This window comes from Parasteatoda tepidariorum, chromosome 4, assembly GCF_982258835.1.
Source record: "Parasteatoda tepidariorum strain Cologne lab strain chromosome 4, Ptep-v5.0, whole genome shotgun sequence".
NCBI classification, from domain to species: domain Eukaryota; kingdom Metazoa; phylum Arthropoda; class Arachnida; order Araneae; family Theridiidae; genus Parasteatoda; species Parasteatoda tepidariorum.
In genome coordinates this window covers 115,643,184-115,666,446 of record NC_141758.1, presented here as the reverse complement: position 1 = coordinate 115,666,446, position 23,263 = coordinate 115,643,184, and the positions used below count along the sequence as shown (strand labels likewise).

Here is a 23,263-nt window from a genome sequence, read left to right as displayed (position 1 = left end):
TTATTCGCTATTTCCCAAAGAAAAAATTGTTTTTTTTTTTTGTATACAAAACGCTTGATTCACGCTAAAATTTCATAAAATATATTTAAAAAAATAATATATAAAAAAAGAAAAAATTCGAATGTCGACCGTCGCAGGGTTTCGAACCCACGCTCCCCGGGACAACAAATCTAACTTGCCACACAGCTTTACCAACTGCGCCATGCTTCGCATGCCACCCCCGCGAATATTAAACTTAAAACACTACCTCCCGGTTAGTAAACAAAACTTATTTTGGCAGATTGTGGGCCCACTAATTGGTATATAAAATAACTCTTCGGTACAAGTGTTCGATACATTAAATTCTAATTTTGGGCGCAGTTTGAAATTTATAGGTTAATATTATAGGGATTTACGGGGTGTGATGTGCGCGCGCCTCCTGATATGACTTCTGTCCCTTTTTCAGCCATTATTCACTCTTTAGCAAAGAAAAATATTTCTTTTCACATATAGAAGACTTTATTCGCTTTAAAATGTTGAAAAGAAGTTAAAAAAATAATATAAATTAAAATAAATAAATAAATAAAATTTATCCGATTATTAGCTAATATTCGTTATTTCCCAAAGAAAAAATAGTTTTTTTCGCAGACAGAACACTTTATTCACGCTAAAATTTCATAAAATATATTTAAAAAAATAATATATAAAAAAAGAAAAAATTTGAATGTCGACCGTCGCAGGGTTTCGAACCCATATCCCCCGGGACAGAATATCTAACTTGCCACACAGCTTTATCAACTGCGCCATGCTTCACATGCCTGCCCCGCGACGATTTAATTTAAAACACCACCTCCCGGTTAATAAACAAAACGTATATTGGCCCATTGTGGGCCCACTAATTGGTATATAAAAAAATCCTTCAGTACAATTGTTCGATACATTAAATTCTAATTTTGGGCGGAGTTTGAAATTTATAGGTTAATATTATAGGGAGTTACGGGGTGTGATGTGTGCGCGCCTCCTGATATGATTTCTGTCCCTTTTTCAGCCATTATTCACTCTTTAGCAAAGAGACCATAAAATTTATCCGATTATTAGCTATTATTCGCTATTTCCCAAAGAAAAAATAGTTTTTTTTTTATATACTGAACACTTGATTCACGTTAAAATATCAAAAAATATATTAAAAAAATAATATATAAAAAAGCTACGGTCAGTGTGCGGGTGGGTGACCACTTGGATCAGTCTGCGTAGGGACCGAGGGTGTGCGGTATTGGTCCCTGTTAAACTGTGCTACCGTAAAGTGCTCGACTTCCCGCGCAGGTCGTCGGGCTACCGAAGCGGGGGTGCCATCCCCTCCGCAGAGGATCAAAATTGTGATGGCATGTCTTCGGATCATCCTCCGAAATGTTTCCCAGACCGTCGCCAATAGCCCATTGTGCAGCTCTAGTGCGACATAAAAATTAACAACAACACGCAACAGATTTGCGGGCGTATAGTCCTCCTCCCCTAAACGTCTGGCAACAGTTTTTCGGGAGATCTGCTTTCCTGTGGCAGCAAGAATCTGATTTGCCACCTGTTGAGCTGTGGTGCGCCTGTTCCTTTTATGCTGATAGGACGATGTATCTGTCTTCTGCAGGTGTCGTACTCCGAACACGACCTCCCCCGTGCCGCCTACTACACATTCCAGTAGTTTTAAACGATTTCCACATCAGTGAAACAACGCTGTGAGCGACGTGGAACTCCCTGGCAACATGTTATTTTTCGCCCTTCTTCGATTTTTCCAATAATTCGGCCACGCTTAAAATCATCTAAGTGATATCGGGAAGACATGCCGAAAATTTCAAGTTCGTCAACTAAATCTTTCCTGTAAAACTTTGACTTGAAACAACAACTCTCCACACGCGTCAAAACCTTTAAAGCTTTTATCAGCGCTATCACGAGATGAACAGACGTGGAAAAAAAATTTGCATATGCATACCTCATCTTACTATATCCCGCACTTATTCTAATTTTCCACATTTTGCTTCCTTTCATTTTGTGGTTGCTATGGATGATAGTGTTATCCGTCCTTAGCAATTGTCCAGCAGTGTAGTAAAGAAAAACAATGAGGCAAGCATTTACAATAACAACTTTTATTGCACCTTTCTGTACAAGAACAATGATCTGAATTCTTACTTTATTACATTAAAGGGAAATAGAATTTATTATCAACTACGGTACATATATTACGACACATCAAAAGAGATAAATGGAACCTTTCATAAATTTTATATCTTCTTAGACTAGAAACACCATAGAATTGACGGGGGAAAAAAACTTGTACTAAAATGGAACCTTTTGTTTGTATCAATGATTTCATTTAACAATCTGATTGCTCTGTCAGATACATAAAGTCTTGATAATGCATAAATCTTTGAGGATTTAGTTAATATGCATTTTCAATAAGAAATATGATTAATTCAGCTTTTATATTTTACATTGTTAATAAACTGCTCGTGTAAAATATTTTAAAAGCCAATATGCAAAACATACTTAATTTTTTTATTTTTTTGTAGAGATCAGTAAAGGCGTAATCTTTAGAGCAAATGATTTTTTAAACCTCTGTTTTTTCAAACTTTTTTTATCATCGAGTTTATGAAATTTCAAAAATAAAATTCTTAGACTTTTCCAGAATTCTAGACTATATTTTATCTATATATGGTAGTTTTTTGTCAGAAAAAAATGCTTTTTTTTTATTTTATTATTTGATGTTTTAACGGATTTTGAGAGTGGAGAAAAACGCAACTAAATGAAGACATTGTGTAAAACTATCGAATTGCGACATCTTTAAAAGGACTCATTTTAATACATGTTATATAGTTATAAATTAGAACTATTTCAATAAATTTTGATTATTTTTTAGAACATAAGCTATTATATTTTATTCATGAATTGTATAAATTCAAATTATTAACGAAAAACTTTTAACAATGTATAAACTTTACCTTCCAAAAATATTTTGAAAAAGCCATAGTAACTTAAAAAAAATGATAATATTAAGGGTAATTTTAATCCAAAAAAAAAAAAAAAAACATTTCTTGTTTTGAGAATTTTTTTTTGCCACTGAAGAATCAATTTTCGGTGAAGAAAAATAAATAAATATGAAAAGTTAATATTTGAAAGGTCAAACGTTCTGAAAGACCAATTTGTTTTTCTTGGTCATTTTAGACTTGAGTTATTACAAATTGACTGTAGATAAATAATTTTTATCAATGACAAGTTTAACTACATTTTTCAAAAAATTATTTTCTTAAAAAGACTTCATAATAAAAAGGTCACTTGAAACAGGACTTTAACCAAGACTTCATGAATCCTGTAATATATTAAAGAAGCACTTTCAATAAAAAATCTCATGTCTATAAAATAAAGCAAAATTAGACTTTTTTTTTAAATGAAAGAAAAAAAACATTAATTTAAATGAGCAAATTGCTCATGAGGTCAGATTATTATTTCTGGATACAATTCTTTAATAAATTTTATATATAAGTTAAAAAATATATTTCAATCAAATAGCAACATTTAAGTTTTTTTCCCATTCCCTTATTTACAAAAGTTTATATAAATTTGTAAAGAAAAAAAAAAGATTTAAACACAAAATACAGGAAAATAAAATTTCAAAAGCTATAATAATTTCATTATAAGTTTAGTTTCTTACTTAGTAAATCAAATTTATGACAAAACAAATCAACAAAAATGAGTACAACAAAAATACACAAGACTGAAATTGCAAATAAGTCAGATTTAATTTAAATGCACTCCTCGAAAATGTGCATATTTATAACGGGTAGTACATTGCAAAAATCAGGCATGTAAAATTAAATTCTTTGTGTTATGCATTCAGAAATTCAATATTGAACATTTTAATCAGTAATTTAATTAAAGATTAGTAAGAGAAAATAAACAGAAATGCTAAACTAAAACAAACTGAAAAATATTATGAGAAATATATTACTTTTGTAGTAATAATATGATTAATAATAATAAAGATTACTAAATAATAATCATTATATAGTAATCATTATTATTAATCATATTATATTATTTTCTAAATGATAATTCTTATATAAATGATAACTATTATATAACATAATATAAATGATTACTATAATAATAAATGATATAATGAATGATTCAGGGTTAAGTTTTTTTTGGAATCAAATGAAATACAGACGTTTTTTGTAATTTTTATAAAACTCAAAATTAATATCCAAAGTAGAACTTTTTTACACTTCACACAAAATACAAGATCACTAGGTATATTTATACATAAAAATCGATTATTTAAAAAATGTTTTAATTTTCCTTAAATTCTGTTGTGTCAAGTAAGTCACAGGACTTTACAGAAACAATTCACAATAACCAATTATAATTTATCCCTATTTGTGAAGTATTGCTACAACAACAGTACAGTTTCATATTAACATAGATGATAAAACTTCATTCTTTTTTTCAAATAACTGGTTAAAACATTACAAACATGAAATCTACGTGCAAATAAACATGTTAGCATGAAACACTAATTAAAAACAAATAAAAAAACTGTTAAAATTTAAACTTCTAATTGGGTATGATTGTTTTGAAAATTAACCTTTAATGTACAAAATAAGCTTTATCAAGCTTATAAGCTTATTTTCAGAAATATGTTACATTAACTACAAGATTTAAAAAGCTTTAAACATGCTAGAAAATATTTTGAGACCGTCATATTTTATCTTCAATATTAATGTATATTTGAATTAAAATTTTAGAAAAATTGAGCATAATTCTTTTTTTTTACTAATTATTTAGACACAAATTATAACAAAAGTAAGCCACAACTTAAATAAAAAGCATTAATAAATATGCAAAATAATAAAAAACATAAGATCACACAATCTTAATAAATGATCACACAACTGAAATAAAATAACTTTTACTTAAAATAAAAAAAACTTTTTTTCTTGGCAGTAAATGTTATTAAAAACAGGGTGGCCACTCAAATCAGGTTTTCCAGATAAAATTCTTAAAATTTCCAGTTTTTTGTCTCTTTTTTCTTATAAAGTGTAGGATGTGTACAAGAAAAGTGTTTATATTATAAAATATTTTATTTAAAATGTTATTTTTTTAACATATCATCCTGAAAAAAAAAATTTGTTTTGACAATTTGGCAAGATTTTTTATTTATTTTTTAATGTTTTCGCACAAATTTTTGAATTAAGAATCATATATTGACCAACAAAAGAGTAAAATTAAATATTAATATATAGTTAGTTCTTAAAAAAACCTCTTTTTTTAAAATTAAAATATGTTATAAAAGGTTAAAATGAAACAGAAAAAATTAGCATTAATGCAACAACTTGTCAACAAACATTGCTGTTAGCGATTGTAAAAAAATGCGTGATTGGTTGGTTTGCTGAGAAAAAATAATTCACAGATTTCTTTGAAAGGGAATACAAAAGCTTTCAGAAAAAGAATGCAATATAAAATCTATTATTATTAAATTATAACCAACTAATTTTTGGAGAATTTTATAAAGTTAAAAATACAAAAACATTTTGTCAAAATGGAAAAAAATTACCACGAAAGCATCAGAACAAAATTGAGCCATAAATGGATTCAGCTCAATGACAGAATTTAAAAACAGAAGCTAATATCCTAATCCCTTCTTCCACCTCCACCACAATCTTTCCTAAATTGCACAGTCCCATAGCGGTCAAAGGTTTCTACATTCGTGTAGCAACCGTGGGAAAATTTTATGTGGGATTCCAGTTTAAAAGAGCTGTAATGGAGCAAATTTTGATGCAAGCAAAGTATCGCTAAGTTGATGATATTTCAGCTGTTTGGAGGTACATTTCCGCCTTAAAAAGTGGGTATAATGGATGAAATAATTTAAATTAAGAAAATTAGTAAATAATTTAAATTAGTGAAATTTTAAAAAAATTATCAAAGAAAAAATTTCCAGCTTTTCTTTAAAATTCCCTGATTTTTCCAGTATAGAAAAATTTCCTGATAATTCTCCAGGTTTTCCAGGTGGGTGGCCACCCTGAAAAATTAAGCATACCTTATATAATAAAATTTTTCTCCAAAAATACTTCATAGTTGGTTAAATACATTGAATACATTTTACACATAAAATAATTAATCTTAAAAAATATTTTATGGGTAAATAGTGGTTGTATTTAGGTTAATTAATGCAATGACACCAAAAATAAATAAATAAAAATAATATATACTTTGTCAATTAAAAATAAATACTAAGACCTGCACTTTTTATGTAACTGTCAAAAATTTAAAAATTAAGCATGTGATAAAGATAACACATAACAAGTTTTTTGCAACTGTTATCAAATTTCTACAGACTCTGACAATCTTTATCATTATCTTTAAAAATTAAGTACACAATTTTTTGCCACACATTCATTGTAAATATTTAAATAAAGTGCCTTAAGATTGTATTAAGGCTAGTAATTGATCAGATTTTAATTGGAATTAATATATAATAGTACTTTTTCATTCATTTTAATGTAATATAAAAAAAAAGAAAGTTTAAGTAAATTTTCTTTACCTACTAGAGGATCACTTTAAAAGGTACATTTTACAGGGGTCCCACTCTAAAATAATTTCAAGACTGAACTTATTTTTTGACCAAATAATACTGTTAACCTAACTTTTAGAAATTTATAGCTCACTGACACCAAAATTTACCTTTCCTTCATAATAGCCTACACATTAAATCAATCATTTGATTATTTTTTCTAAATTTTTTTTAGCAAGCAAAAGGAAAATAACAGCTAACCTAGTATATATTTTTTACAACTATTACTGAACAAACTGAAACCATTCATATCTCTATTTTTTACTTCACCGTTATTTATTTTTTGTTCTAGCACTATAATTTATTTCTTATTTACAAAAAAAATAATCTTGATTTAACTTTGGCCAGCATGACAATAGGTTGGGGTAGGGGAAGCAAACTCGAGCAGATTTAGATTCAGCAATAGTACAAATTTAATTACACAATTACCCATTTGTCAAGACTTTAAGAGTAAGATTTAGTGAAGCTGACAAAAAGAAGATTAATAAAAGTCCTGACATCATTACCATATCATATGTTTTCATTAAGATATAATATTTTTTTATTTTGCCCAAAAAAATTTTACATTTCTAACAAAAATTTTTTAAAAATTTGATAGAATTTATTAGTCTGTTGATTTTTCTCAAAGCTGATTTCAGTCCTCAGGACTGAAGAGTGGCATCCATGCATTTTATATTAACTAATTGCTAAATTTTAAAAAATTAGGTATGTTATTAACACTGATTATTATAATAGAATAATTTTTAAAACAATTTTTACTTTATTTAAACTATTCAACTCCAAAATTTTACTAGTAAATTAGAATCAGAATAGGAACAGTCATTATTTTAAAAAAACTTAGCAACCAAGAAATAAAATTATTTTCACTATTTTTGGTAAAAACAAAATAACTTCTGAAATACAATGGGAAGACACTTCAAAATGCAATGATAAATAATATTAGAGTAGAACCCTAATTATACAACACCCTGGGGACTAGGGGTGTGTTGGAAAATTGAAATCCTTTTTTGACCTCTTTATGTCAAAGCAATTAGTAATGATAATAGAATCCCTTATCAGGCATGGGAGTAGGAAAAAAACTAAAAGTTTGAAAATATCTATCAATTCAAATAATGAAAACACAATAAAAAAGCATGTGAAACTATTTTCACAAAAAGCAAAGATTTAAATTATTTAGATACTTGCTTAAAGTTTTTTTAAAATAAATCATGATTAATAGAGCTGCCAACATGGATAGGAAAAAATCCAGTAGATTTTATAAAATAACATACATTTCATGATAATTGTTGCTTTATGTACTAAATATTTTACACATAGGGAATTTTAGGGATTTTTAACGTCATCAAAATAGAAACACTGCAATATTGCCCAACTAGGATTGACATTAGATGAACTTAAAATGCTATGTATTATGTTTACACACAATTTTGAGTAGTAGTAGGCATTTAATTCATCAAAGATAATTAAAAGTCTTTTAATTGAAAAAGGGAGTTCAGAATAAATAAAATAACAGTACATTTTAATTAAAAAAAAAGCAGCTTTAAATTGATTATTATAAATGAGGCTCGCTTCATAATGTTTCAGTAATACATATTTAAATATTCAAGCAAGCAGCAATCAGTGCAAAAATGCTATTTCATTAGGGATTTCTTTTAGGAAACTTACTCAATTTTAGGGAATTTTCTAAAAATGTACAAAAACCAGGAGAATTTTTATTAAACCAGGTGAAACTGGCCAAAATCCAGTAGACTACTGGAAAATCCAGGAGAGTTGGCAGCAGATATGGATTAAGGAGAATAAAATCATATTAGAGTAAAATAGCAAAATAATGTAGGAATATTATTTAAAAAAATCAATAGTTAATATAGCATTTTCTCTCTTCTAAAATTTAGAAACTTTGAATAATCCTATGTCTGTCTCACCCGTGTTTTTTTTTTCTGTCAGAAATAAAATAATCCTATGACACAATAGCATGAAAAATAAGTCATTCTTAATTTTTTTTTGTGGTCACTTCCTAGGAGTTTTTCAGAATTATCATCACTGTAGTAATTAATGAGTTTAATGACTAAAAAGAAACAATACATCAGTCAGAATGCAATACAGTTTAACAAGTGTTGAAAGAGGTGTAGGATAACTGAGGTTCTACTGTATTTTGCATATAAATGAAATACATTTGTCAATAATTTATGAGTTTGAAACTTTTAATTAAATAATAAACAAATAGAACAACATGACATGCAAAACACAAATACTAAAAACCAGTTTGCTGAAAAATTGATTCACGAATTCTCAAAGATCAAGAATTTCTCCTGATCATTTAACAATGAATTTTGATAATTTAACAATGTGTTTTTAAATTGGTCATAATTAGGGTTGCAAGCTTGTCGTCAAATTTCACATAAAATTTAGAAATTTCCGAGGAATACAAATATAAGCATGTAAAGGAGCAGAAAAAAATTGTTCGATTTAATTTAATTTTATGTAACGTTAAATTTATTCATATAAACAGAATTTCAAAGAAATATTGCAAATTGTTAAATTATTCTTGATATGTTTTTCCGTTCATCAAATATTTGGTTGTAAACATTTCTATACATTTTTTAATGCAAAGTTTTTATAAATTTCACAGTCCTGGTCATATAGCCTGTGTAACCCCCTCACTCAGTTAATTGTCATTTCAATTAATTTTTGGTAAAGTAAGAGCTTATTGCACTATTTGGAAGTCATGTTGCTCTTATTAACTTATAATTGAAAAGATAGTAAGACCACCTTACTTAATAAGATTTGGACTATCTCTGAACTATTTTCATGTGAAACTGCTATTGATCTATTTTCCTAAACATTTTATCAATAAAAAATTATCAATTTTAAAGCTGCAGAGAAGTAGTAATTGTTGATAGAATTAGTGTTGTTGAATTAGAATAAGGTGAAAAAACTTATCTGTTTAAACAATTATTGCACAAATCACAGCACTTCAAAACATTTCTGGATTTAAGAATAATAAATCATGGAAATGAGCATGAAAATTCACTCCCTGACAAACTTGAAACCCTAATTATACAACTCCAATGACTTTTTCATAACATAACACATTCGAAAAACGGCTAACAAAAATATGTAAATACAAAGATATATAAACAAGTTGAATTCAGAGAATAAACAAAATCAAAATAGTTACTAAAATCACATTTCAATCTACTAAAATACAATTTTTCTTAAAAAATAAAATGAGATTCTATAAAAAGACATGATTAGAGTAAAACTCATAAAAAGATATTCCAAAATAAATTGCAATTTAAATGTCTGTACTGCTTATAAAATATTAAAACAAGAATTTGAATAAAATACAGGGATGTTATTCATCAATTAATAACTGTATAATATAAATTACAATTTAATAACTACATAGAGCAACTGTTCTCCATAAACACTAATGACAGTTTTTGAAGTAAAAACGTAACAAACTATCATATTTAACTAAATTTTAATTTAAGCAATAACTTCTCAAACACTAAAATAAATCAATTTTAGTTAATTTTAATGAATAAAGGCAAGCAATGTTAAAAGATTGTTAAACAATGAGAATGACAGTAATAATCGGTGATTAAAGAATTTATATCTTTTCTAACATCATACAAAAAAATATTGAGATGATTTAAAGAAATGATAGGAAGTTAAACTGATACTTACATTAACATGCACAAATTTCCAGTTTAAGCTAAAATTTATTTAAAGAAAAAAAAAATTCATCCTTAAATAACTTCAACTAATCAGTTAGTAATTCTAATAAAATTTCGTTTTCTATTTATACATAAAATAAACGTTAAACGGGAATTTAAACATAGAAAATTCTTCTCTTGCTAGTTAATGTGATTGTATCAGTACTTGAAGGTTTTGATTCCACTAGCATAATATCTACTTTGAAAGAAATATTAATAGTATTTTATCATTTTCAAGTAGTATTAAGAGCAGAAATTGCTAATTATTTTGGAATATCTTCTGAACACTCTTAATGCTATTATTAAACTAGATTTCTCTAGATGGAAAATAAAATTGTCTGGAAATTTCCTTGCTTGAGATAAAATTACAATGTGAAAATACTCCAGTCAAAAATTGGATGATACTATCCAATAAATGCTGCACTGATAATCCACAAGAAAGGAAATCATCTCCAAAATGGGGAAAAGGGTGAGGGATGACATAGATCTACTTCTCCACTGCTCAATTCTGTGCCCTTTAAAAAGAAAACACTTCATATAAAAAATAGATTTAAATAATAAATTTGCATGTTAAGGAATGAGTAATGCATGTTTGAATTTAAGTAATATATTTATATGTTAGGAAGGTCCTTAAGACAGTTCTTATACTGGCCAACATTGGAGAAATAAAATAACCAAGATTTTACTAACCGACCCAATTTTGGGTTAACGACTAGTGATGTTCAATTTTGTACCTAATCCAGAAGACAAGGGAACCCGTGGATCAAGTAGTGGGAGAAATTTGCCTCTAAGGAGGGCTTTCTTATGCAATTAACCCGCTGGATGGAGAGGAAGATCACGAGAACCTCCCATCAGGGAAGGGGAATCTAACCCTTGATCCGTCTACCACTGAGGATATTTCACGTCAGTGCAACTGTGGTCGGTGCAAGCCGGATGTGGAATGCGTATCGACCAGTCATCACTCGGATTGAAAGCTGGGTTTACCTCATTAGAAAGTGAATGCTCTATCCTTGGAGCCATCACGGCTCAAGTTAAACAATTAACACTCAACATACTGCAGTACTGGCATTAGTATTTAAGAATAATGAAATAAAACTTGGGTTTGCTTTTACTTTGACTTCTTTATTTTTTTAATTGAAACTATTAAGCAATAATATTGATATCATAGTGGAATATGTTTAGAATTAGTATTTTCTTTTGTAATAGATTTATTTCTTTTTATTTATTTTTGATTGATTTAAAGATTTGCCATAGGTAATTTTTGAACAAATGCTAAATTGCGATACATTGCTCTATCGCGATGTATCACGATTTAAAACTTCTGACAACACCCAGTCCTAATCATAGAATATGACAAATAAACTATAATTTTAGTTATTTGGCTACTATTTTTTATAAATTTTTAACCCTGTTCAGGTAACTATTTTCGTAGTTTTAGGCAACTATTTTCCTTCTTGAGGCTACTAGAGGCAACTATTTTTGTTCCTTTTTTGCTGTGGCAACCCTGTGATTTAAATAATTAAAAAAAATAAATAAATTACAGTTGATTTAAATCATGCTATTCTGATACACAACATCTATAAACTGTCAAATAGTTTGACTTGTGATTTTTTCCAAGTGAAGGGGAATAATTAATCAAATTTTCAAGCAGGGATCTTTACACTTATGGAAATTAGAATCAGTTAAATTTAAACATGGCACATAGAACAGATAAAAGCCTTATTTGTAAAGCAGGTTAACTCCATATTTGTTAATTTTGAGATACAGATTCACTAAGTCTTGTGAGTTAATTGTTTTTAAATTTTTATATGATTTGTGGTGCTTTCTGTGTGACTATAGAAATAAGCTGGAGGCATACACTAGTTTTAAAATAAAATAAAAATGACAAGTACAAATATGAAAGTGAGGATAACAAGTGTAGTCAACCTATTCATATTTTGATCACAAAGGCAAAAATACAAACATAAATATTCTTAAGAAAGAACTAATGTAAGTGAAATTTTTGTTACTTTCTTTGCTGAAAAGATCTGCGGAATAATACCTTTTTTCTTTTTGATTTCAAAACTTTAATTAAGTTGTAATGTTCCTAAAATATGAATGTTTTTTTAGGAACTTACAACTAAATTTAATTTTCGTTGTAAGTTCCTAAAAAACATTCATTTTAAAATTTTGCCTCAAAATTAGGTTAAGGAGAGTACATTACAAGAATGTTATATGCATCTCTTTTGAACTGAATTAGATTTTTGACAAAAGGTAAAACTTTTTGAATATCAGAGATAGTTACTCTTTTTTAGTTATTTGCCTTCTCTTGTTTCTATCTTAACTAACTTTAAAAGGTATGATAGAGGCAAATCAATAATGGATTAGACTAGTATTTTTGTCGCAAAGAAAACACTAATAATTCTATAGACTGATATACACTAAAACTTAAGGATGAACAGGCAAAAAATAATTTGCAAGCAAAACAATAAACAGCTTTGAAAAATGAAACTGTTATTTGAATTTTAGAGTAAAAACCAATAGTAAATCAGAATTTATAAGTACACTGCGTCAAAAGTTTAATCAGTACTATATAATTTAGTCACCATAAAATTATTCAATAAAATTATTTCATGCACTGGCTTAAGATAATTTAAGGAAACATTTAATAATTTCCAAAGAACTTATATGGCAGCAAAGAGTTTTCTCAACTTTAGAATTTTTAAGCCTAGGAAATTTGAATGCTGTTTTTTAACTTTTTATCACACTCTATATATTTTTCTCAATGATGTAAATCAGCTTTCCTAATGATTTAAACCAATTTGCTGAATATAAATTTAATTTACATTATGCCACTATTAGGTCATTTTATAATCAAACCACCTGGTACCCAAAAAAGAGGGGTCATGATTGACAGTCTGGAAAATTAAACATACTAAAACATAACCTGCATGAAATGGAATTCTGAAGAATGCCAATGCTCATTCAGGGCTGAAGAAAAAGTTTAACCAATTTTTATAACAACATTTTCGTACATTTATTTATTACAGGATTGGGTAAGTAAAATGAGATAAAAAATTATACATTAGGAGATTTCAGGAAGAAACAAAGAACATGATTAAAAATTGTCAAATCATTAGTGAAAACGACAGAATGAAAAATATCAAATTGCCTATTCAAACTTGGAGGTCATTCTAAGAACTGCTTTTTAACTCTTACGTTTTAAAGGAGCAATCCAACAGATTTTGATAGCAGTTTTTTTTTTCCTCGCTTAAAAATTAATTTTCAACCTCTATTGTGAATACTTTTTAGCTTAACTTTTAGAAATATTCCAAAGATACATATTAAAGGTGATTATTACAGACAACATTGTATAAATAAGAATTTTTTCTGCCTCAAAGAAGAAACATAAATACAAGGAATAATGATTGTTAAAGTATGTTTTCAAATACCTGTCCATAAGACTTTTGTTTCTTCATTGCAGTAGTCATGTACTCTGCACAAAGCAGCATTTCGGCAGTTTTTTCAGATCACTTCCAGAAAATCCCTCAGTGATGTTTCCAACCTCTTTTATATCAACATCTTCTGAATACTGAAATTTCAAATATTGTCATAAAGAATAATAGAAACAATAATAGACGACCTAGTAAGATATATATATTTTTTTCATTTAAAAATAATTACAAGTTCATTTTCCAAAATGAGTTTCCAGCTCTTTCATGAGAGTTCTGATAAAAAAAGAACATAAATTTAAATATTTCAAAAAAGTTCAGACGGAATTATTAATGAGAGTGTAAGAAAAATATTAAATAAAATCTGACAATTCTTAAGCCTCTTATATTGCATTAAATTTAATTTTAAAAATTGAAATGAATGTAAGTTTAAAAAAGGTTTTGAGGAAAAAAACATGCAATTGAATTATAAATTTAAAAAACACACAAGGGTTCCAAGAATTTTTAAAAGAATAATTTAGAAATGTTGCAAACAAAAACAAAATGAAATTAAGCTCTGAAATACATTTTGTACTTCGGAACTTCATTTCCAGCTAAAAACATTAATTTCAAGATGTAAGATTACATTCAGGGTATCTGCTACATTTTAGATTTTCAAATTCATGACTTTTCATGATTTTCCATGACTAATTCCAAGAATTTTTCATGACTTAATGAAGTTACTATTTTCTCCGACAAAAACGCAACAATGCATTTAAAAAAGCATTATAATAACATAATAAAAGGCATAACCAAAACTATACTCTGCATCTTCATATTTATAGATTTTAAATTTAAAAAACAGAGTAAAGAAAGAATTGAAACAATAAAATAGCTAGAAAAAAATGCAAAAGCAAATAATTTTTTTTCCTGTAGAATTATATTCTAAAGATACTTTTCTTGTTCATCTGAAAGGAAAGAAATACTCCTAATTTTTCTGTTCTCATTTAGGAATTAAAAAAAAATTTGCAGTGACTGGTTTGCTTCAACTAGAATTTTAAATTGATAAAATTAAATAAAATAAATAATAAGAATTTTTAAATGACAGAAGAGTTTAAAAGATAATTCGATCTAGAAATTATGTTTTTTCTTTCATTTTTTGAAAGAACACCATAATTTTTAAAGAACATGATAAAATCATTTTATATTCTAATAAAATATGCCTGAGTGGTGATTTTGTTAGGAATTCAGATGTTTGGAACATGATGAAATTAGGGGGGGGGGGGATTCCATTTTAAAAATTAGATTTTTCGGAGACCAGTGGTGCAAGTGGCAAAACATGGTTTTGGAGCACCTTTCGAGCAGCACAAAAGCAATTTTGGAGCAGCGAAACAAAGATTTGGAGCATATTTAATAAAAAGAATTAAAACAAGAGTTTTCAATTTTGTTCATTAATGGCATATCTTATTTTTTTCACTTTTTAAAGGTCCCTGCATAAACAAATTAAGTTTCTTTTTGGTAGCTTCCAATTCTGTTAAATATTCTGCTATGCTCGACTTAGCCTCAGATAAGAGGATCTGTCCGCTTTCTATAAACATGTCTTTATTATTTAACCCATCTTTAATATTTTTTTATCAGTGGCTAAGAGATCATGAGAAGCCTTCAATTTTTTTAGCAAATCTATTTCAGCAACTTTCAATCTGCTTTCCTCAGTTTCAGTGTTTTCAGTTTTCACATTCTTTTTTCACAACCTCTAATCAAGCAGAATAATTTTTAAATGCTGCACGAGTTCCTTTAATCATATCTTTGTCAACTTTAAAGTTATTTAAATCCCCAGTGACACAACTTGTCTCAAATCATTAACACTATGCAAATTTAAACTTGCCCTATTGTCAAGTAGCTTTTTATTCACACATATGAACAAACCTAAAACCTCTCTAGTACTAAAACCTCTTTCAACATCGGCATTCCCATGTGGTATGCACAAAAGAGCTTTAAAAAGCTTTGTTATAAGAGAATATTTGATATTTCCCAAATTATATTTCTTCACAAAATAGTTTTTCCAAAACAAATCAATTGATGCATATTCATTTGAGTCACAAGAATAACCTTCTGGTTCTACACGTAAGAGTAACAAACATGCCTCTTCAGGTTTTATAATGAATGGGGATACTGTTGCCAGATATTTTATTACCTTAATAGAATTCCATTCTCATCACAGGATGCAACAATTTAAGATGGTATAGTAACCTATTTTCAAGAGGCAATGCTTTTAATAACTTTTTTGCATGTGCCATAGACCTGGCACCTAAATACATAGAATTTCTTACTGAAGAAGATAAGGATGTCATCGTATTTGTGGTATTTAGTCCAACATCTATTAAATTTGAATTTTGCCAAATTTCTGCGTTTTCTACATCCAAAGATTTTAAGTCCTTTCCTGTTAAACTAAGAAAAGCAGAACTCTTTTAAAAAACGCCCTAACAATGCTTAAACTAGAGACACCATTTTATAATACAGCAAGTGAATCAATGGTGTCTCAGTTTGGAAAAAACCAAAACATTTATTTAATATAGGTGAAATATTACTTAAAAAAGAGCTTTTGGCAAAAGCAATTTAAATAAATTCAATATTGAGTGGCTCATACTATTTTTTAAATTAATAATTACTTTATTTAATTCTGTAAAAGGTTATTGAGTATAAACGTTATTGAGTATATTTTTCTTAAAATTTAAAAAAATGTTATTTGTAATAGTATATTCAATAAAACATTAACAAGATTAATATTGATCATACGGAATTTATAAAAAATATGTAAAGAATTAAGCAAACTTTAATAAATTTATATTACAAATGTAAATTAGTGAATGACCCCTAATATTTTTTAAAATTAAAATTGGTTACCCAGTACAGTATTTCATTAATGAAATGATAAAAAAAAATAATTTTTAAATGCAAATTCAATGAGTATTGAAGCTATAATAAAATGCAATAAGTATAAAAAAAAATATTAGTAAAAAAAAGTAATAAATGTTTAAAAACAATATGCAATTAGTGGATGGTCCCGCAGAAAAAAATTTACACCTAAGAAACTGAATTAATTCTTATCTTTATTAAATTAAATGAATAAAAGGGAGATGGAAATTTTGAGGTTATGAAGCTTTTTGATTCTTGACTGCTCTGAGGATCAACATGAAAGTATGTACTTAGTGAATGGTCCCCAAGTTAACTCCAAGATCATGAGTACTATTCTATAAATAGAATAGAGCAAGAAGGCCATAAGCTTGCCATTGACGAAGACGATGGCACTTCAATAACAATGAAATTAAACAAGAGAAATAAAATTTTCGTTTGCTATTAAACTTTGGCAATGTTTAGTCGGTCCCCGAAAATTCCTGGGAAGTTTCGGTTTCATTTCAGAGAGTGGAAAATGAAACCTGAAATTGAGAATATCTTGTAAAATGAAGCAGAGTTGTACATGAGAGTGCAAGAATCCTTCCCACTGAATCCAGAGCAACCCATCACATAGCAGTAGCTTGGTTGCCGCAAAATTGTGACTTGGCGATACCCAGGGGAAAATATCCCTTTTGGCTCAGATCGGGGCAATTTAAGCCTACTACTTCAATTTGGAGCATATAGGCCCAGGTTTCCACAATTGGCGCAGTACTTGCAACGCTGGAATACCAAAATGCATGACTTTCCATGATTTTTTTCAAAAAAACAGCAAAAATCATGACTTTTCATGACAAATTTTGTTCAATACTGAAATTCATGACTTTCCATGATTTTTCATGACTTTCCAGGTGCGCGGATACCCTGTACATTATTAAGGTAAAAGATTTAATGAGGAAAATTTAAGAGAACAAACTTTACAGTTTTAAATGTATCTAGAAGTATTGCTTAAGGTCATTCAATTAATAACAAAACTAAGTAACTCAAATTAGCAACTTCTACTCTACAAAATATATTTCCAGCTGAAATCAAACGTATTTTTAAAATCGCTTTCATAATAAGATCATGTTTGTGAAAATTTCAAGACCAAAAAGGACTTACGCGAGTGAGCTGAAATTTTCAGGAAATTCAAAGTAGAGCATGATAAGTAAATGATTAGAATTTCAGACCCCTAGAGCCCTCTGAACGGCGGATGGATCCGAATAAATAGACGGCTGTAGCGAAGCGTGTATGGTTATCAGTGGTTATCGGCTAGTGGTAAACGTTAGCTTAGTCGTTACTTATGCCTCTTCGACGAAAGAGAGCGAGATTTCAACAGTTTACGGAGTTTGAATGGGGGAGAATCATCGACCTTTGTGAAGCTGGATTGTCTTATCGTGTAGTAGACGCTTGTGTGCAGCGTAACAGCAGCAAACTGATGCGTGTTTGGAAGCAGTGGATGGACGAGTGTCGGACAACTCGAAAATCCGGGAGTGGACCCCGAAATGTGACGTCAGCTCGTGATGACAGACACCTCATCCGGCGCTGACGGATCGTACGGCTCCCTCTAGACAACTGACAGCACAGTGGTCAATAGCTACAGGTGTTTCATTGTGTGCTTCATTGATTCGTAGGCGTCTGCTGCAGCGTAGACTGCGTGCAAGGACTCCTTTATACAGGATCCCCCTCACGCTAAACCATCGCCGCCTGCGGCTACAATGGACAAATCAGCATAGTGACTGGCGGGCTTATTGGCAGCATGTCTTGTTTTCTGACAAATCCCGCTTTAATTTGTGGTACCATGATGGCCGCCTTCCGGAGTGCATTATCGAAAGCCACAGTGGACGAACAGCCGGAGTTATGGTCTGGGGTGCCATATCATATCATGGACGATCTCAATTGCTCCGAATTGTGGGTAATCTGAACAGCAACCGGTACATCAGGGAAGTTCTGAAGCCCCAAGCTGTTCCTTTCCTTCAAGCCTTGCCAGGCGCTGTATTTCAACAGGACAATGCCCGCCCTTATATTGCTAGGATTGTTCAATCATTCCTTGCATCGCGGCAGGTACAGCTTCTTCCTTGGCCAGCGTATTCCCCGGATATGTCGCCGAGTGAACATGTGTGGGATTTCGTTGGTCGGCGTCTCACTCGTGATCCTCGTCCTGTTGTTTCCACAGACAAACTTTGGGTACGCATACAAACAATATGGCATGCTCTTCCTCGGACAGACATTCAAAATTTGCTTGACTCCATGCCACGTCGTGTAGCAGCACTTATTGCGGCGCTTGGTGGGTACACAAAATACTGATTTTGATCTCTTGTTATTGTTTGTTTGCTTTGAAAGTTTAATCATTTATTTGTACCACTACCACTCAACTGTCTATTAAATTTCATTCAATTATGACGATTCCTTCATGGTGTTGCAATTTTCACAAACATGAGTTTAATAAAAACTGCATCCATGCAGCTTTTACACATTCTGAATTTTAAAAAAATCTACCTATATTTAGGACAGGGTTGCCACTCAAATCTGGAAAAAAAATTCCCTGTGTTTTCCCTGTACATGTTATACGCAATATACTAAGAGGAAACAACAATTACTGTGCTCTCGTGTGAGCTATATTGGGCTAACTATATTTATTAGTTTCAATTGCTGGAAAAACAGCTGAACATACTTAAATAACGCTATGGTAAATGAAATAGTTTAGTATAGCTGAAGTATCATGGTTAAACATCCCATAGATTACGCTTTGAGTAGTCACCATTTTTTAAAAGACCAAAATAAAAAAAAACAAAATTCCCTGTATTTCCCCAGTTTGCAAAGAAAAAATCAAAATTCCCTGCATTTTCCCTGTTATTTTAGGTGATTTTTAAATTCCCTGTATTTTCCAGGTTTTCCCTGTTCTCCCTGTGGAGTGGCAACCCTGTAGGAATTATATATGATATTTCAAAACAAAATCGATAAAGATTTTGCACATAAAATACTATATTAAACCAAAGTGGAAAAACCTATATTGCACACAACATAGTTTCTCTAAAGATAATAACTTAACGATTTAAATAATACCATGAAATAAAATATAACATTATTATAGAAATATATATAAGTAGTTTCAAAGATTTCTGAAAGAAAAATTGAATCTAAGTAGATTTAAATTGCTTGGGAATTAAGATATTCAAATTTAAACAAAACTTGAAATACTTGAAATTTCAAATAAAGTTGTTAAATAAAATAGAGTTAATCTATAGGTATATATAGTTACATATATATCGACTGTATTAAATCAGGGTCACCACAGTAAAAAATGAACCAAAATAGTTGCTTTTAGTAGCCTCAAGCATGAAAATAGTTGCCTAAAACAATGAAAATAGTTGCCTGAACAGGAACAAAAATCTATCAAAAATAGTAGCCAAATAACTAAAATTATAGCTTAATTGAAAAATACTATGACTAGGACTGGGTGATGTCAGAAATTTTAAATTGTGATGCATCGTCAGTTAGGCATCGCGTTAAAGTGATGTATTGCGATTTAGCATATGTTCAAAAATTACCTATGGGAAATCTTTCAATCAATCAAAAATTAATAAAAAGGAATAAATCTATTATGAAAGAAAATATTAATTCTAAACATATTCTATTATGACCCCAAGCTTTATTTCATTTTTCTGGAATTAAAAATAATTTAACATTTATTGTTTTAAAAATAATAATACTGTAACAAAATATTTCACATACATGCAATGAAAATTAAAATAAAAATAACGAAAGTGGAATACAAACCAAAGAAATGTTCACTTCAGAAAAAAACATTTTTTAAAATTATTTGTTGGAAAAAAACCATGCTTTTGAAGCATCATTAGATCCTTTTTTATTTAATTATTTAAAATAATAAAAGGTAGTTTTAAGTAATAGTCAAATTCTGTACTTAAGAAATACTTATTTATTATTATTTTCTTTGAAAATAAAATCGACTAAAGATTTATTTGTTTAAACATGATACTGACTATCTAACAAATTATAAAACAAACAAATATTGAAAGAATTTTAATAAAAAAAAAATTAAGTACTAATGTCAAATTATTAACTTTATTTAATTAAAAAAAATTATTTGTTTTTTTTCTTCTTTTTTTAACTAATAGCCAAATTTTTTAAACTTCGTTTTAATTTTCTCAAAAATAAAAGCAAACTAAATAAATGTAAGCTTTGTTGTAAATAAATGTAAGCTTTGTTGTAATTTTTTTATAGTTGAAAACGATTGGACATTTATTGGTTTAACAATAATTAAATTATTATACTTACCTACATTTAATAGATTTAAAAAAAACGAACCTTTTATAACAAAGTTAAATACGAAATACCCCTATTAAATTGTATCGCTGAAAATGAAAAACAATAATGGAAAAAAAATCAATGAAAGTCTTTTTTTTAATTTTATTTATATTTTCGTTTCATTGATCTATTGAGTTCAGAACAAAAATTTAGGATAACAGCGATTGAGCAGCAATCGCAAAGTAACTGTAAAAATAATTGACAAGAATCGTTAAACCCAGACAGAAAAAAAAAATGGTATATCTGATGGTAATTCTGACTGAAAATAATTTACAAAGAACCTGACAATTATTTCTGACAAAATAAAATGCACAACAATTGCAAAATGACTTGAGTCCCATTGAAAATAATCTTCAAAAAACGTAAAATCTAAAAGACAAAAATGGACAAAAAGAAACTGTGCATTGCGTTCTACATAACAACGCTCATCCTCGCACGAAACTGGGATTCAATTCGCTCTTCGTCATTCAGCATCACGAAACTAACATCATCTTTATAGCAAAACGCTATCTACATCTCTGCAGCAAGACAAAATTAAAATCGTCTTCGTCAGTGCGGTAACAGCGCTAGCCTAGTCAAGGATCCTTGCATATTAAATAGTTAAACCGCGATTGTAGCCTTATTCCGGCTATTTAAATAAAATTTCTGAGGCATCGACTAAAACGAAAGTCACTACATCGGCCTACCGATGTATGCGTTAAATCGATATTTCGCGATATACCGATTTATCGCCAGTCCTATCTATGCTCCAATTCTAAATGTGTACCTTTTTATATTTGTACAAAAAAGTTTTGTACAAACATAAAAAGGTATACATCTTAGAAAATAGGTACCTAAATAAGAGTCGAATTACAATAAAATATGAATGTTAATAGAAGGAAAAAAAACAATTAAAAATAACAAAACTGCACCTCTGAGAGAAAAAATAACAAGTATACAGAATTGCCTTGTCTACATCTTGTGGGCGATTAGTTGCCCCCATTACTACAACTTGACAGTCTGGATCAATAATAAGACCATCCCACAAACTCATGAACTGTGTTTTCATCATAGCTGTAGTTTCATGATCAAAAGAGTCTCTTGACAATAGAAAAGAGTCTGTAAAATCAGAAAAAAAAGTTATCAGACTCTGCGATAATAAACAGGATACGCAGAAAAAGGTTTCAAACAATATAATAATATATAAGCATTGAAGATATTGAAAGTTTTTACAAATGCAATGTTTCTGAAAGCAGGGATAATGTGCTGAGCCCTTTTTAAACATGAAGGTTGTAAGATATACTGAAATTCATAGGCTAATAGAAAATATGCTGTGGAGGAGAGGGCACTATAGGGGGAAAGGAGTGAAGCAAAGGCTTTCAAGAAGGCTACTAATGAATGATACTTGAAGTGTAGTAAGACCAACAATTTACCTAGGTGGGGAAACCCATTAAAAAAAACAGTTTCATAACAAAAAGAGAACTTTCCTAGTGCCTAGATACTATTGGTGTAATTACTGAGTACAGGTCACTTTAAAAGAGTACATTACAAATTAACACCAGATTAAGAAATAAGGCATTAATCCTACCATCCTATAGTCCAGATCAGTTTTGTGTGACTTACACATTTTAGGAAAATCAAAAAAGTGTTGTCAGGACATCTAAGTCAAAGAGTATGGCAGCAAGTAAGCCAAGTTGAGCACAAGTTATATACATACATATATAATTGACATGCTTCAAGTGCTCAAAAAACAGGCATCCATTTTCTAGACTTGCCGGCCGTGAATGAAAATAAATATTTTTTTCCCCTGCTCATTCAGGTCTGGCAAGTCTTGAAAATAGGTGCCTATTTTTGAGCGCTTGAAACATGTGAATTGTAATTTCCAATTAATATATTTTTGGAACAAATGAAGTTTTTGATCAAGAAATATACTACTATTAAAGTTTCCTGGGATTATTTATTCAAGATTGAACAACTAGTTTCACAATGGGATATATTGGCTTATGAAGTTCATTGATTGTACCCAATAATTGAAATATTTTAAACAGTAAGCAATTTGAAACTATTTAGATACACTACACAAATATAAAGATAGGGAAACAAAATATCTATATAAAAAAAATCTGATATACCAATTTCATCAATAAAAATGATACATGGCTGGATGTTAATAGACTAAATATGAAAGAAAAGCATTAGAATAACTTCACCATTGCATGAAGGGAAAAATAAATAACAAATAGCAGATTTACAATGTATTTTATAATAAAATATGTCATAACATTATATTGCAATAAAAA

General features: G+C 29.2%; 1 pseudogene across 1 annotated transcript in view; it reads right to left on the bottom strand.

Annotated features, from left to right (window-relative positions):
* Window positions 1–2,098: 2,098 nt before the first annotated feature.
* Window positions 2,099–23,263, bottom strand: part of LOC147812594 (integrator complex subunit 11-like) — a 42,801-nt pseudogene continuing 21,636 nt past the window's right edge. The window contains exons 8-10 of the transcript XR_015433435.1: window positions 21,896–22,082; window positions 13,746–13,885; window positions 2,099–10,829 (exon numbers count right to left, since the gene is read on the bottom strand). The product of XR_015433435.1 is annotated as an integrator complex subunit 11-like (transcript). The remainder of the gene's footprint in view (window positions 10,830–13,745; window positions 13,886–21,895; window positions 22,083–23,263) is intronic.